At 44.3% G+C, this 17,364-nt stretch overlaps 1 long non-coding RNA gene across 1 annotated transcript; it reads right to left on the minus strand.

The window, feature by feature from the left end:
- Positions 1-13,222: 13,222 nt before the first annotated feature.
- LOC120409771 lies at positions 13,223-15,451 on the minus strand. Its single transcript, XR_005601571.1, has 2 exons — positions 15,348-15,451; positions 13,223-14,623 (listed from the first exon to the last, which is right to left on the minus strand). It is a non-coding gene; the product is annotated as an uncharacterized LOC120409771 (long non-coding RNA).
- Between the last annotated feature and the right edge of the window lie 1,913 nt (positions 15,452-17,364).

Here is a 17,364-nt window from a genome sequence, read left to right on the forward strand (position 1 = left end):
ACCTGGGATCCTTGGGATAGGGACACCTGCAGTCCTTGGGATTGGGATACTTGGGGTCCTTGGGATAGGGACACCTGGGATCCTAGGGATTGGGATACCTGGGGTCCTTGGGACACGGACACCTGGGGTCCTTGGGACAGGTCTCACACCTGCTTTTGTGGGAAGCATGTCCCAGGTACCCACCCGACCAGCTGGAATTTTCCCGAAAGCTCACCACATGTGCCTGGTAAAAACTCTGTTGTCTGAAATGAGCACATGGGACCTCACAGTACCTCCAGGGGAAGGCTAGCCTGATGTCCTTCCTGCAGGTAGGGAGGAGCCACAGGCCTCACAGCCAGGGAACTGTCCCCCTGGTAGAAGCATCTTTCAGTTTGGGCTGAAAACCAGATGACCTAAAGCCCAGTGTTTCCACTGAACAAGAATCGTGCTTTCTGGCCACCTCTCTCCAGTCTGACCCATATGCCCCTGTTTTCCCAGCAGAGCATATTCCCTTCTACTGTATGAGGGAAGTGTGTGGCACTGAATAGCAGCATTGCCCATGATATATAACGATAAAAAAGAAGTTTCCTCAGAGGTTCACAGGTCTTCTTGTCATTTCTCTGCCACAGCAAGTGAAAGGGATTTGTAATTGTGCATATTTTGAAAAGATGAGATGAAATATTCCTGCAGCTGAAGTTATACCTATGCAGAGCTGACTGTGGGAGCTGAGACCTAACACCCCTACCCTAATTATTTGGGCATGAGCACATCAGAGTAATCTGGAGCCAAGGCAAGAGGAGGTGGCTAAACTGTCCACATCATCCAGATTAGTCAGGGACCAATGCCAAATAGTCTCACCTACCCTTAAATAAGTACACAACTGGTCAGTGGGCAGGATGAAAAGCTTGTGTCGTGATGTGCAGTGAGATTGAACCTCCCTCAAACCTGCTCTCCACCTTGACAGGGGCGGGGTGGAGGTTATGTTGCCTTTGAGCCCAAGGTTGATCTTTTGGCCTTCTGGCCAATGCAGAAATTCTCTGCTACCTGTTTAAGGCATGCTGTGACCTGGCCTCATTCTAGGATTGCCAGGTAGTCTGGATTATAAAGGATATCTTATATTATATTTGCGTTAGAAGTCCTGCGTTAAAAGTTTATGAGTAATGGACTTCCTTGGATGTTTGCTGCATCCACTGCTTGTCTGACAACCCAAAAACTGTAAGTCCAGAGACACAGCTGTTGCACACAAGCAAATAAATAATTTACTATATTTACTATAAAATTATCCTCCATGCGCAGTGAGGTGCAGCTCACTGCACGAATGCAACTCATCAGAGAATATCCCGAATTTTGATAAACAAAATGTACCAGCCCTGCCTAATGTGCAGCCCTTTTTCTGCAAAAGTAAATATCCTGCCATGGGCTGCTGGCTTATAAATCATGGGTTTTATTTCTCCATTGCAGGAATGTACTGCAGATTTATAAAACATTTAAGACCCTGTGGTTAATGTTTCATCTGTTCATGAATATCCTGAGGGACCAAACTATTGTTTAATCTTCTACAAAAATAACCATGATTTATACAAAGTTGTTTGAAACATATTTCTTTTATTAGCAATTCCATTGAATGCCAAAACCAGAACCTAGATTTATCTACCATTCATGCTACCTGTATAATATACAATGCTGTGTGCATTAAGTAAGGAAAAAAGTAAATATTGCCCCTCTTGAGTGAAGGTCTACAGGCAGATAACTTAATTTTTAAGGTGATTTGGATCTAGATCAACATCCAGCAGCCATATGAATTAATAGAGCCCTGAGTGTGCTACAGATCTGAAGCACTCCTTGTCTGTAAAGTGACTTTGCAAGTCAAAATCAAATGCCATGAAAAAATGAGTTTTGTTTGCCTTGTCTGGCTGCCAGTGTGCTGCTTGGATTTCCTCATGCGGTTCAGGCTGGACACAAGGGACACTAAAATCACCAACTTTTGAAAAACCGACATAGAAAAACAAGATTTAAAGTGGGAATCCAAATTAGAACCTGCTGCAATTGTAGAAGTTCTGAAAAGGTCTGTAAAAATGCGGTGACCAAGGGGCTTGTGTGTTATCAGGTGTCACAGACTCCATTTCCTTGAAGTTACTGGAGAAAACATTCTTTCTCTCTGACCCACAGACTCTGAAGGCAACATGTCATTTTGCATCATGCTACATGTCCAGTCATTTACAGGCTTAGCAGCCTTGAGGCCACCCTCCACCTGGAACCAGCCCATTCCTACCAGCAGGACGGGCCCCAGGTCCCATCCTGATCTCAATCAGCACTCAGGAGGAAGAAATAACAGGAAAAAAAATGGGGTTCAACATCAACACCTGGGATGATGCATACGAGCAAGGAAGGCAGCGATAAATATTTTTATTTAGTCACTTCTCAAGGGGCACATTAAAGGAGGAAGTGTGTTTGTTATTCCCAGTCAGAAACAGCAGTGGAGCTTGGGGGCTGAGGTTGAAAGTGCATGTCAGTAATTCAGTGTAGAATATATTATAGGGATTTGGTGTAATTATCAAAAGCAAAACAAAGAAATGAAGAAAAATTCATTCCTGCTCTCAAATTACTTTTGGTCAGAAAGTTTTTGTTTTTTTTTTTTTTTTAATTTGAAAACCAGAAGCAGAGTCTCAGGTTTGCACCTCTGCACCTTCAGTTTTCAAGCCTGTCTGAGAACTTCAGAGTTTTCTACACAGAGAAAGCAAGATATAAGGAAAAAGAAGTTAAGCTGAAAACTGTTTTCTCTAAGAACACTAACTTAGTTAATAATTACAGGAAGTTCAGAATTAAAATTACAATTTAACAAGTTCTCACATACCATAGATAGGTTAAAACTTCAGAATGTTGCTAATCTGCTCACAAAACCAGAACTTGCCTCATGGAGACAGAGTAACAAGCATAAGAATGTAAACAGAGGATACTGGCATTTCTGATCATGTTGAACTAAAAAATTCTCTTGCTTTTCAGTTCTATGTTAGTACAGGGAAGTACATGAATACAAAACTCATGTGCTTGAATTCTACCTGACTTAAGGATATATTATTTCATTCTCCATTCAAGACCAATGCTAAGCTGTAGTATCAGTAAGTGCAATTCAAAATGCGACATTCAGAATCAGTGTATGCAATTCTCATGACATCAAGGAGGGTAAAGATGGGCCTTGGGTTTCAAACCTCCTTTCACGAACACTATGGCTGTGCCATCTGGAGAGTGGCCAGAGAGAAGAAAGGATTGAATCCATGAAGTGAGGAGAAAGATGAAAGAGAGATTCCACTGACATTACCTGATGCAGCTTCCCTGGGCCAGCTGGTATTAGAAGAGAAATGGACTTTGTTTAGTGAAAGATGCCCTCCTGTCTTGACATTCTTCCTTGTCAGGAAAGAGAGGTTGATAGCACCAAGCGCTCACTTACTCCGTGAGTTTACCTGCTGTGACAGAGTCTCTGAAAAGGAGAGTCAAGAGCCAGCACAGATCTCAAAAACAAACAAACAAACCAACAACCCATAACAAAGCAAAACCCAAAAAACTCCCACAAAAACAACAACAACAAAATCCCCCAAACAAACTAACAAACAAACAAATTCTACTACTCTTATCTTGCCCTTATTTTGGTCATTCCAGCAAGGATTGTCTTTCCTCTTTCTCCTCTTTTTTTTCCCCTTAACTTTAAGACTATTCTTAGCTATTGATATCCTACAATTAATTATTTGGGTTTTATTTTACTGTAATTTTTGGCACAGCTCTCCTTACTGAAATTCTCAGCTGCCAAATGAGGTAAAAACAGATACAAAAATGTTCATTCAATATCTATGCATTAAAAAAAAAACATTCTAGCAATAAATCATTGTCTTATTTATGGTTTCTTTCACTGTCTAAATGGCTCTTTTGGGCAAATCACTAATCTTAGCAGCAGTGGAGTAGTAGGGAAAGAGCTACAATCTGTCTAATTTTACTGCAGGTGTGTAGGATACCTGTGCTGTCAGAAATGCTAGAGTTGTTTGGCAGAAGAACTTCTTCTGATCTTCTTCCCCAGAAGTGAGGGTGGCCTTTCACTAGGTAACAGCCATAGTATTAAGCATAAGGGACAAAAACTGTAAAAGCCAAGCCCTCACCAATATCGCAAATGGGGTATTTTTAATCAGGATAGGTGAAAATAGATATACGCTCATGAGCTGTAAAAGGGAAAAGACTGCTGAAAAGCAAGTGATACATCACTCTTCCACTTTACTTTCCCCACAAGGTTCTCAGGATTCTCCACATAAAAAAAAAAAAAAAAAAAGAAAAGTCTGGATCCCTCTTATTTTATTATCTGCTTTGGAAATGAGTGCAGATAAGGTGGTAAAGATTTGAGGGTTCAGGCTCACACAGGAAATCTCATAAGAAGGGAGTATGGTCCTAAGCAAGTTCCCTCCTCCCCAGCTGACAACTGGGACCAGATTTCCAGCTCCATTCTCCTGACTCCAGGGGCAGCAACCTTCCTGTCAGGGCCCCCTGTGCTGGGTAAGCCCCACCAGATAGCTGGCACAGCACAGCCTCCCACAAACTTATTTTCAGGAAAGCAATTCACAGCAATCCAAAATGGCCTAGAAATGTTCTACCATAATTGAATAGGTACTATGTTCAGTTTAATTGGCTAAAAAGCTATACTTAATAGAAATAAGCTGTAATTCTACCCACATTTGACTGGTATCATATGTGGCAGAAAGTGTAGCAAACAAAAGATCAGGAAGCAAATTTAGCCTCAGTTTTTATTTATCAATTAATTTCAGTGGCTACAAAAGACCTCCAGTTTTGTCCCTAATAAAAATAGTTATATTTCATAGATAATGTGCTCAAAATGTATTATGATATCCCTGTGGATAAGAGTGAAAAAAAGAATTTGGACCAAAATAAAAGGCACAGCAGTGAGAAGAAATCTCATTCTGAGCAGAAATCTTTCTACTTGGTTACCACGCAATCTAATTCTGACAGTGCACTCGACTTGAAAAATGACATCCCCATCTCTAAGAATTGAAAGGTGGCAGAAAAAGCAGGCACTCGGTGCTTTAGTCTAAAGCAATTATGAGCTCCTCACAAGCTCGAAGACAAGAATTGATTTTCATTTCTAGATTATCAAGAGGTGGGGGCAAGCAGGTCAGGAAATCTGACCCTATCTTGACCTGCTGGATTGGATTGTTCTCAGACCTGTTCAATATTGAAAAGGATTGTTTGGGATGGGAGAAAGGGAGGAGGAGCAGAGAAATCCTTTGGCATGTTTCGTGGCCACTGATATCTAAGCATGCTTTTTTTTACCTTGCTTTATGGTCTTAGTAATTCAATATCTAGTAATTTAAGGTGCTTATTTGAAAGACATTTCCTTGTGAGTGACCAAATCTGATAAAGACAGCAAAAACTGCAGACTTCTGAATCAAGGGAGTGTAAAAGTGATATAGAAATAAGCGCAGTCTGGCCTCAGAGGGGACCTGTAAATCTTTAGATCACTCCTGTGCTATACATATACCTATAAACCAGCCAGTTGTCCTATATTTTTTGCTATTGTGGTGATCCAAAATTTGTGTAACACTATCTGTTTCAAAAGACTCCAAATCCTTGCACCATTACTTGGCTTCCACAGAAATTTTGCCATTTACCGAGGTGAAGCACTTGCAGCTATGCTTTAAACTGAAATACGATGAAACTTTTCTAATTCAAGTTCAGAGCGCATCACTACTCAGACTACTGAAAACTGGAATTACTGTAGCATTGCTTCGTTTTTCTGTAGGTGCTTTAAACTCATGTGCTTTTTCTTTTTTTTTTTCCCATTACGAAGGAGCATTTTGTCTACAAGGAATAATACACAAACTAAACAGTATCTTCAAGGAGCAGGTGTGAAAAATACAAACCTTGTAGAGGAACTCAAAGGAGCAGGGGGTCAGGAATAGCTCAAACACTAAGCCCATGTTGTGTTTTAGCCTGGCAGGCAGCTAAGCACCACACAGCCATTCCTCAATGGAATGGTGGAGAGAATTGGACAAAAATGTGTGAGTTGAGGTATAGACGGTTTAATAGGACAGAAAAGGAATGGAAAATAGTAATAATGATAACAACAATAAGAAGACCTCTGAAATCATTAGAAAAAACAAAACAAATGATGCACAATGTTATTGCTCACCACTCACTGCTCAGACAGTTCCTGAGCAGTGCTCTCTGGCCAGCTGTCCCCCCCCAGTTTATATACTGGGGTATATATGGCATATGGTATGGAGTAACTCTTTGTCCAGTTTGGGTCAGATGTCATGGCTGTGTCTCCTCCCAACTTCTTTTGCCCCCAGCCCACTTGCTCACAGGGCAATGTGAGAAGCTAAAGAGTCCCTGACCACTGCTTAGCGACAACTAAAACATCAGTGGGTCATCAACATTATTCTCATCCTAAATCCAAAACTCAGCACTGTGCCAGCTACTGGGAAAAAAATTAACTCTATCTCAGCTGAAACCAGGACACTTTTTGTATGGGTTACCATAAATCACCTCCAGCACAGCTAATTTCTTCAGGTCCAGGATATCTCTCTCCATGCTGATCCACTTGCCTGGGTGATATATAATATCTTCCTGGAAGGGATACCTTTCCTTCTCTCCTGAACTGGAGGTATGTCCAGAGGCTGAGGCCTCATGCCCCTTTTCCAATCATTTTGTCAACGCCCGTTTCCCTAGAAACAGATCACAGCTTTTTGGCTTCCCTACCCTCTAATTCCAGGCTACTGGCCCAGTTATCCCAGCATTGGAACAGACAGGTGACAATGTGCTCACCTGGAAAATGGCTGAAATCTATTCACATATCCCACAGGAAACACAGGGATACAGATTGGGTGGTTACTGCTTTGTTTATGAGTTCTGTGTCTTCTTCCTTCCGTTCTCATGATGGCCTTGCTTTGGAGTAGTCTGCCTCATCCACTTCTTCCCTTAAGTAAGGGAAGAGTTTCTTCCTTTATTGGATGGGTGGACTTTGGCTTCCAACATTTCTCCATGTGTATAGGAGTGACTGATAATGACATGGGTTGGTTCTCTGGTTCAGCCACGTCATGGGGGTTGGAGTAGCTGCAAAACCTATCACTTTGTTGTCAGATTAAGAGACCTGCTCTTGCCCTTGAGGGTAGTGAGTGGTGTTGAACAGGGCTCAGTGGGTGTAGGCCAGGCCTCAGCATGTTGCAGTGATTTGTGGCTCTCAGAAACAGCCAAGGTGACAGCTCACTTTTACCAAATATTTTGCTAGTTTTTCAGGGTTCTGCTCTTGTTTAGGGATGAAGTCCAAAATATTGGACGTGCCTACTGTCCTAGGTGCTTGCCCATACTGTCCTATACACCCTGAAACTCACAACTGTCCAGCCTCCAGGTAGATCTCTGGATGGTATTCTTAAATAGATATTTAACTTTAAACAAGATCTGGAGCACATTCAGTAATGTAAGACATATCAACAGAAACATGCCAGTCTGAACATCCCAATAATAATCAAAATTCTCAAGAGCTATTGTAACTAGCCTGGAGAATAAGGAAAAGGGGAAGACAAAAAGGAGGAAAGGAGGGTGAAGGAGTGGGGGACACCTTGCCCCACTTTGTCTCATCCATAGCTTGGCTCTCTAAGGAGAAGTCATAAATTATTACTAATTATTACTAGTTTCGTAATTATTACATAATTATTACTAGTTTCTGAGAGATGGCTCCCAGAGTATGGAGGTGGGGGCAGTCTGAGTACAGATACCAGATTAGTCTCATGACCAGCAATTTTATCATATCAGAAGCCAGTGTCACAAACAACAACAAAATGATAACCTTAACCCGGGCCCCAGAGGGAACATATACAGCAAGTAAGGTGCTGCATAGTGCAACTCTGAGAACAAGGGCAATAACTCTGTGAGCAAATAAATCAACACTGTGATCAGTGACTATTAAACTAATATAAGGAATGTATATAAAAATTTGTTTTAAAACACTCTGGTCAGACCTGTCATTATCTTCACCCTCTTGGCACCACATTGGGAGTCTGAAAAATGGCTGTTGTGGTTTAACTTGGCTGGCAACTAAACACCACACAGCAGCTTGCTCACTTGTTTTCCCTCTCCCTGCAGCAGGATGGGGGAGAGATTCAGAAAGAAAGAGTAAAATTTGTGGGTTGGGGTAAAGACGGTTTAATAAGACAGAAAAGGAAGGGGGAAAATAATAATAATAATAATAATAATAATAATAACAACAACAGTAATTATAATTATAATTATAATTATAACATCAGCCACAAAACCACCACCACCACCAATAATAGTTGGTTTTGTTGTTGTTATATACAAAATAACCATGCACAATGCTATTGCTCACCCCTCACTGGCCGATGCCCAGACAGTTCCTGAGCAGTGGCCCCTGACCAGCTGTGCCCCCAGTTTGCATACTGAGCATGTTGTCACATGGTATGGAATATTCTTCGTCCAGTTGGGGTCAGTTGTCCCAGCTGTGTCCCCTCTGAACTTCTTGTGCCCCCAGCCTACTCCCTGGAAGGGCAATATGAGATGCTGAAGAGTCCCTGACCACTGCTTAGCAACAACTAAAACATCAGTGGGTCATCAACATTATTCTCATTCTAAATCCAAAACACAGCACTGTGCCAGCTACTGGAAAGTAAATTAACTCTCTCCCAGCTGAAACCAGGACACTCAGCTGTTAGATTAATCACTTCCAGAGTAGTGGGCTCCCACTCTAAACATGGTATAGGGTGTATACAGACAGCCACCACTAAGATATTGCCATTTCTGCCAGAAATGCTGCAGCTGCTTAACAGCCCACATTGACAGAAGCCCTCAAAGGAGAGAAGGGGAAACAAATACTGCACTAAACATTGAGCCAACTGTAACTGCAGGACTGCTACAGAGAAATGGAATTGGTCACTGGGAATTCTGTTACTGAAACCATCTGGTTTCCCAAATCTTCAGGAAAAATGAGGGTTTTATGAAGGGGTGATGGAAGGAACAAGCAAAGCCATGCAGGCATTTCAGCTCAGTGTAGGCACTCAGGGCAGTGGGGCAGCCACTAACACACAAAGAAATTATGTTTTCTGTAAGAATTGGTCTGGCTAACACATTATAGTGCCCAGCTTTTTCACTCCAATTTTAAACTGATGTGAACCTTTAAAGTAAGAATAAACAGGCCACTTTGCCTTTTTCCTGATGTATTACTGCCCAAAATCAAGCAAAAAATGAAATGAAAATGTCTAAAATGTCCCAAAGTAGATCTCTGCTGCTACTAAACTTCTTCAGTGAGCCTTACAGTCTGGTCTGTGCAAGCAGACTATATTCAAAATAACAAATGAACATGTAAGTGTGATTCTAGTGTCTTGCTTCTTGATTCTCAAGCAGGAATGTGAGGCACAATGGCTCTGCATACATAAATGCTATAAAATTAGTGCAGACAGCTGGCAAATCATTAATTAACAGCAGTAATTATTTCAAACCAGTGCTCTGGGGACTCCACAGGAAATAGGAAGTGCACTGGTCCTGCTTTCATTTATGCCTCTGACCTTGTTTCTTCACCATAAATAAGAAGAAAAAAACAATCCATGTCTGAGCCAGGTTATCACACAAGCCACAGCCAGTAGTCCTTGAGATAATGCACACTCTGAAGGAGTCTCAGCACAGAAAGCTTTCTTCAAGTATGCTCCAGCATCAGACAGATGCAAAAACGACTCTGGAATACTATGCATACAGTGCTAGATAATTAGTCACAAAGACTATTCTAAATAATTCAAAATTAAAAAAAAAAAAAAAATAGAGGTAGGTTTTGTCCCCTTCTATTGTAGCCTAATTTCAACATCTTAGATGATTCATATTGTTCCCTGGATTGTCCCCAGGAGTATCACACAAATGGAACTGCACATAAATGCTAAGCTAATATGTAAATGAGAAATAATCTCAAGATTTATCTACGAACTCCAGCTTCTTTTAGCAAATTAATTCATTGACAGCAGAAGGGTTACTGTCTCTCTGTGAAACATAAGAGGGAAAATGTTGGTTCACAGAAGATTTATTTCCATAATAGACCTAACAGGTCCAATAATTATTATAGTTCACCATGTTGTTCCCGAGTTTGTACTGAATATTGCATTCCCTGTTAGCATAAAATATATCTGCAGGGAAAAGACAAGGAGAACAATTTAAAATGCGTAATATTTTCTCCTGAGGATGAACTCTACTAGAGTAGCATCTCCATATGCACAAGATGGAAGTGATAATCTGGAAATTATGTACTAGTAAAGCCCTGGGGAGCAGGCAAAGACAGTTATGCTATGGCAATGGAAAAAATGGCTGTTCTCAATGAGCAATTTGTGCTATCCCTTCTATCATTACCAAAAAAAGGAAAAGCAATTCTTTCTGTTTTGAGCTGGCAACACTATGGGTCCTATCACCCCAGAGCCAGCCTGAGCCTTTCTGGCACCGTTGGGAAGATGGGGATGTGAGGACAGGGGTTTGGATAGAGAGAACCACACAGACAGACTGCCCAGGGCTGGGAGGAGGCAGGGTGTGGGCACCTCCAGATCACCCAGGCTCCACAGGGCTACAGTTCTGCCCCTCTCTTTGCGGTCAGCACAGCAATCCCAGAGCTGGATGCCACGTGCCGCATGGGAGCGGGGATGGCAGATGCATGAGGACGCCCACTGAAGCGGCAAAACCTGCGCCTTTTCTGCCTCCATAGGAAAAGACTGAACCTTACACCTGTCCCTGACTTTGTGCATCAGAAACACACCAGTTTCCCAGTGCCTCTGCAGTTGCCGTGTGCGTTTGGGCTGGCAAAGGGGAAGATTTTGCTCTTTGCTATTTTCTTTTTTTCTGTTGATATTGATCATGATTTCTTGTTCAAAAAACATGGAATGGGTATTTTGACTTACTGGTGAGAAAAGGGGCTGAGTGAATAAAAAAGGTTCTACAAAACGGTTTAGCACAGGCAAAAACCCAAACAAACCTGAAGTATTTGTATAACCGTATATTTAAACTATAGACCTGGCCAGGAGATGTCAATTCACCTTGTGTGCTAACCTGAGCTAACACAGCTCGTGTCTCTCTAGGATGTCACTCATTCCTGTCGCTTCCCTTACTCTGTTTCCCTTTTATCCGTTCTGGTTTGCTGCTGGTGATTCAAACCAAGGGCTGAGGCAGCACTTCGGGGCTGCGGTTCAGTGTTCCTGCAGTCCGCCAACCCTCCTGCGGCAGATTAAAGAACTACCTCAAGCCTGCTTTTCTGCACGGGCGATAACACAGCGCTCCTGCTCTGAGAGAGGAGAGCTGCGAACCTGCCTTCCTTTCTCAGAGGAGCTCCAGAGCTCATGCTACCGCCTGGACAAGCCTGAGACCATGCACACTAACGGAGTTTTGAGCGTCTTAATCATTTTATCACATGACGCTTCTGTTTTTCTATTCTGCAGTCCAGCAATGTCCAGGATGGCATTCACAATCATAAAGATCTGGTTTTTGTAAAGTTATGAGCACATAGGTCTTTTTTTTTTTTTTTTCTTTTTCTTTTTGAAGAAGGCAAGGTAAGGTTTATAAAAGCCCTGTCTGTCACATGGGGCTCACAGTGAACAGTCAAGGCACATGAGTGTGATAGACTCTACCAGGGGTGACTAATTCAAGCAGAATTAGAGGGTCAGGTCTAGAACTCACATTATAATGATCTAACGTGAAACAAATTCCTTAGCTGGCTCACAGTTACACCACCGAAGTGGTGGTAAAATCATTCTAGTCCAGCAGAGATCATGATCAGAAGATTTCTATTACTGCATTTCAGAAGCTCATGACTTGGAAAAAGCTCCAAACAAATAACAAAACCGAGAGCAAACTATAAAGCACAAACTAAAAAATGAGTTTCAAGTGTTCAACTTGTCCAAACAGCAGTCCTTATGCCACTAAAAACACCTAAGAGAAGAAAAAAATCTGTTACTTAACTGTTACTACAGTGTGCTTTAAATGAGCTCTTTTTTTTCCCCCCCGTGTCTGGAAAGCACACTTTCTGCATTTGCTTTACTTTAAAGTAGGCTTCAGTTTGTGCTTGGTATAGGGAAAATTGATCTTCTGACGTAGCCATGAATTATCCCTGATATTTTTGACTTATGTCTACAGGCTGAATGTTTCTGGCATGCAAGAGCTCTGCTATTTCTGCCTGTGTTTCTGTTACTGTTTCCACACAATGCTTCGTATTTCTAAAAGTCTTTCCACAGTGACTCTTGGAGCATTGAAGACAAGGTTCTTAACCTGCTTCAGTAAGGCAAACTCTGAGTTACTACCTACAGACCTGTAAACTGAGAGAGGGTCACACATCTAGTCAGTCCCCAGGGTCAGAAACAGAAACCAGGAATTACACTCTGCTATCCTGTCCTCATCACCAGGGAGTACAGCCTCAGGTGTAAACCATTTTTGAATCTCTGTTGCAAAAATTTTCACTTAAGGACTCCCCACGTAGTTAACTGCTTCACTCTTTCTTTCTGTGAGCAGCTACCTATTTAACATATTGGGATTAAATAAATAAGTGTGGAAGAAAAAATCTGTTTCTATAACATACATAAAATGTACATCATCTGCAATATATGTTGAGTAGCTTTTGTGCAAATCACAATAACTGTAACATGAGAAAAATAGATCTAATCAGATTTCATGCTTATTCATTCTTTGGCATTGCATGAAGCACAACGATTCCTTTAGGGCATAATCCAATGCCTGTCAGTCTTTGGGAATACTCCCACCTATTTTATTGTGGAACAGATCTTGTTTTAAGAGCCGCAAAAAGGAAAATACATATAAGCGTTGGCAAAATTAAAAGTGGTTTATTCAGACAGGTATCAGTCCCAGATGAAGTGAAGTAAGCGATGATGAGTAACTCCATGATAAAGGATTATGAAAAAGCCTGCACTGGGAAACACTATTTCCAACAATGTAAATCTAGTCTTGTTTTACGCCCTGGTGTATTTCTATCCCTTATATATGCCTGTATTACCAGTTCTTTGGGCTTTTTTTATTATCCATACAGCTACATAATCCTTTTAAAACTCCTACTAAGCTATTTGGATCCATAGAATTTTCTGCCATTGTGTTTCAGACATCTTGATGAACTATATCTCAAAAGTAATTTAGAAAATTAAGCCAAACCAGGATTTAAAACACAATAAAATAAGCCGACACCAATTGTTCAGTGACTGACTTTTTTTTTTTTTTTTTTTTTTGCATTGGCCCGATCCTATATCTTTATCCATCAAAACTTCTTTTGCAGTTCAGGAAAATTAAATTCCAGGTCCTTAATAGCAAATAAATCTGTCAATATCACAGATCCCCAGCTAGAGGGAAATGTTCCCACCTACATCAATTTAAGTCGGGTAAAGAACCAAGCTGATGCAGTTGTGTCATCTTCTCCTGCTGTGCTCCTCCTCCACAGGAATCTGTAATAATCTATATGAATAACCAGCAATTTATTTTCATATTTTTAAGTACTTCTAAATGACAGGAAGACTTTGTCTAGAAGAATACACAGTTAAACTAGAAATTAGCCTTGTCATGTGGGTTTGGTACAAAAATTCCGTTAGCTTTCACCTCTGTGTTCAGTGGTTTACCATGTCATTTATGTCAGCAATAACACAGCAAACATGCACAATTCGCCTATTAAGTTATGCGAGCAGCAGAAATGCTGGAATACAGTATACAAAAATTTTAACAATGTAGAAAAAAACCCTGAAACAAACAAAAAAACCCCAAACAAACCCCAAACGTCCAAACAAAGGCATTTGACATATTTTGAAGTAACTTAAGCACATATATTTAATATAAAAATAACTCCCTCGAAGGCATGCTGTCAAGCACAGAAAAATATGCATTGCAGACTTGCTCTTTTCCCTCTCAGGCACTGCGGGAACTTCATACATTAATTATTCTAACACAGCGAACTTCAGAATGAGCAGGTTTTCAATACCACATCCTACAGCTGCGTTCTGGGCGTACTTCGAATTTTCTACCCAAGTCTGCTCCCTGAAAATGAGCTACACTCGGTATCTCGTGTAGCTTCCCTGACTGTTCATTATGACATTTATCTTTCTTTACACGGATTTTTCAGTCTGCATTTGCTTGATCCTTAAGCAGGGATTTTGTCCCTAGTTTTGCAGAAGTTATGAACAATTGATCCTAGAAGTCCTGATAAATAGCAAGCATGACTCCATTACCGCTTGCAGGATCAGAGCCCAGTTGTCTCCCTGCTTGACGCCACAGTTCTCAGGCTCTCAATTAACGAAATACACGGTACGATTTAATAGTTTGTGTTTAGAACAAATATTGCAAAAAGCCTTCACGGACAGAGAATTATACATTACAAACCACCCTCGTACAAACTACAACGTGCTGTGTTGAGAACTGTTTGCTGCCGTTCTGAGAGACTTCGGCATCATTTATGCATTTGCTGGGCCAGCTCTGAAGCGAGTCCTGAAGGCACATTTACACCCACAAATTATGCTATATTATTCCCGCGAAGTGTTTATGTCAGTTGTCAATTCGTGCGTATTCAAGAAACACAGCGAAGAACAGCTTGTACAGTACCGTGTCAATTGTGAGGAACAATCTGAAAAAAAAAAAAAGAAAAAGCTAATAACGGTGAAGAAGGATTATTCACGAATATATATATATAAGTAAGCTTTCAGATGTGCTTTATTCTTAAGTTGTTAGCTACAAATAAGCCCTTTAAAGCGGTGCCTTCAAGACCACACTGACCACCAGGAGATTTTTGTTCTGAAAGCGACTTTAACGAAAAGGCTGGAATGACCGCTCGAGGCAAGACGATCACTTAAATCGCTACAAATGATCATGGAGAGGTGAAGCTCGGGCACTTGAAAAAGCACGAAGCTGCCTAGAGCGAATAGTTCCAATGCTATTTGCTTCTTTTAAAAACCGCATCGGGGAGGCTGGCGGAAGGTTTAAATTGGCGCTCAGACATTCGGTGTCTCGCAGGCACCGTTCCATTAGCGGAACGTTTTCAATTAACCTCGCAGGCGCCGTTTACACTTTTTCACCGTGACACACGAAGTGATGGATACCAAGAGGGGCGAACAGCCCCACCCTCGCTGCGGCACCCGCGTGTCAGACTCAGCCCCTCCTGGCTTGGCCTGAGCGCTCCTCTCGGCTGCCTCGACCAGCTCTCCCCGCTCACACCGCCTTCCCCCGGGCTGACACCCGCTCATCGCCCCGCGCTCGCGGCTGCTCATTAGCCGCAAACGGGCGGAGCTGGGACCGCCCCTCCCCCCGCCCCCAGGGGTTTCTTTCCTCCCCCTCCCCTTTTTATCACGCACCCCAGCGGCGGCGGGGCAACACCGGCCTCCTCCGCTCCTTTTCCGCCGGAGCGAAAGCAGCCGGCTGGGGCGCAGCGGGGCTCCACAGCGCCCGTGCTCGGGAGAAGGCGGGCACCACGGCGCCAGAGGGGCGGTCCCCGCTCTCCCGGGGCGGGCGGAGGCGGCGGGCACAGCCGGGAGGGGCCGGGAGGGGCCGGGAGGAGCGCGGGGCCCGCCCCGCCCCGATCTCCGCCCGCCCGGCGTCACGCGCACCGCCCACGCCGCCGGCCAATCGGGGGCCGCCCCCGCCCCCTCGGCAGGGGCCGCCCAGCGCCGGCGCTCCGCGTCCAATCCGCGGCCGCGGGGCGCGCACCGCCCCCTGCGTATTTGCATCCGGCATTTCTATTGGCTGGACGGCACGCGAGGGGGGCGTGCCTTGCGGGGGCGGGGAGGAAGGGGCGCACGCCCCAGAGCAACCCGAGCCGGCGGCCGCCCTCATTGGAGGAGGGCACGGAGACGTCACGCTCCGGGCGGTGCTATTCAAAGCAGGGCCCGTCTCCGCCTCCCGCCCACCGCGCGCACCGCCCAGGGCGGCCCCGGGGCGTTGATTTGCATAGAGGCTCCACCGCATTGCATATGCATGAGGGGCGGGCGCGGGCGCGGGGCGGGCGCGGGGCGGGTCCCGCCGGGGTTTGTGGCGTCCCGGCCCCTCCGGCTCCCCGGGCCCTTCCGCCCCGCCGCGCTAATTGGTGCGATGTGTGGTCCCGGCTCCCCGCTCTCTCTGCTTTCACCTCGGCGCTGTAACCCAAGCCCGCTGCCTCGCCGTTTTTAATAATGCTGAAACCTGGCCCAGATGGGAACCATTAGCGGCCCCAGCCCCTCTTGCTGATCTTTATAATCTTATTAGTTTAATGGGTCACGCAGTGCAGGACCTATTTCCTACGGATCAAAGGGAAAACAAACAGGGTAATATCCCATCGGGCTTCCTCCGCGCTCCCCCCACGGGTGCTGCTGCCGCTGGAAGTGTCCCCGCTTATTAGCCCGCACCGGCCGCTGGGTTTAAAAGGCTCCCGGGCTGCTCCCACCCCAGGCGGGGGCTCCCACCGCACCGCACCGCGGCCGGTCCAAGCCCGGGACTCCCGGTGGCTCCGGACCGGTGCTGACACCGCCACCCAGGGCTGCGGGAGTTTTCCCGCTTCTCCCCGTTAAATCGGGCACGGTTTCCTGCCCTTCGTTTCAACACTCCGCTTTATCAGATACGCGGGAAACATATTGCCTGCCGCATTACCGGGGTATCGTGTTGCAGTATCCGGTGCGGTTTTTTTTGTTGTATTTTTCCCCCAAAAAGCATGAAAGAGGCATCACATGAGATGGATGATGGAGCCGAATCGGGTACCCTGTGGCTTTGCCCGGCTCACCGAGGGGCGGTGTTTTCCTATCAGTGGCAAAACGCTTATTTGTAGTCCGAGACCCCCTCCCGCAGCCCCTGCAATGACTTTTAGCACAATAAATTAGATGTACGCGCACTGTGGTCCATTACGGAGGAGTGTTTTGTGACGGCTCCTGTCAAAGGTTACCGGCCCTCATGCAGCCGCATAAACCATTTCTCTCGAGGGTAAATATTTGGACTTATTAAAGGACCTGGAAGCTGTGAGCTATAGTAGGGAATAAAGCCCGGGCGATCCTCGCTCCCGGGCAGGCAGATCCGCCGCCCGTGCCAGGGTGCCTCCCTCCGCAATCCCTCCAGCACATACTGCCTTCACCCCATCGCCCCTCTGCGCTGCGGTACCTGGCGGGAGGCACCGCCATCGCCCCCGCAGACCGTCCGCGGGGGGGTCTGCCAGGGCCCCCCGTAGCATAGGCTCAAATCAATTAAACTACGTTTCTTGCTAAACGTACACACATATACATATACAACGTATATAGACGTGTAAAATATTTATCTATTAAATACAAATAAAGTACATATGAATGCAATACCTAGGGAAAACTAAACCTGTGGATGGAAAGCTCCTAAATCGTATCGTTTAACACCCAC

Source organism: Corvus cornix, chromosome 2 (assembly GCF_000738735.6).
Source record: "Corvus cornix cornix isolate S_Up_H32 chromosome 2, ASM73873v5, whole genome shotgun sequence".
Classification (NCBI taxonomy): Eukaryota; Metazoa; Chordata; class Aves; order Passeriformes; family Corvidae; genus Corvus; species Corvus cornix.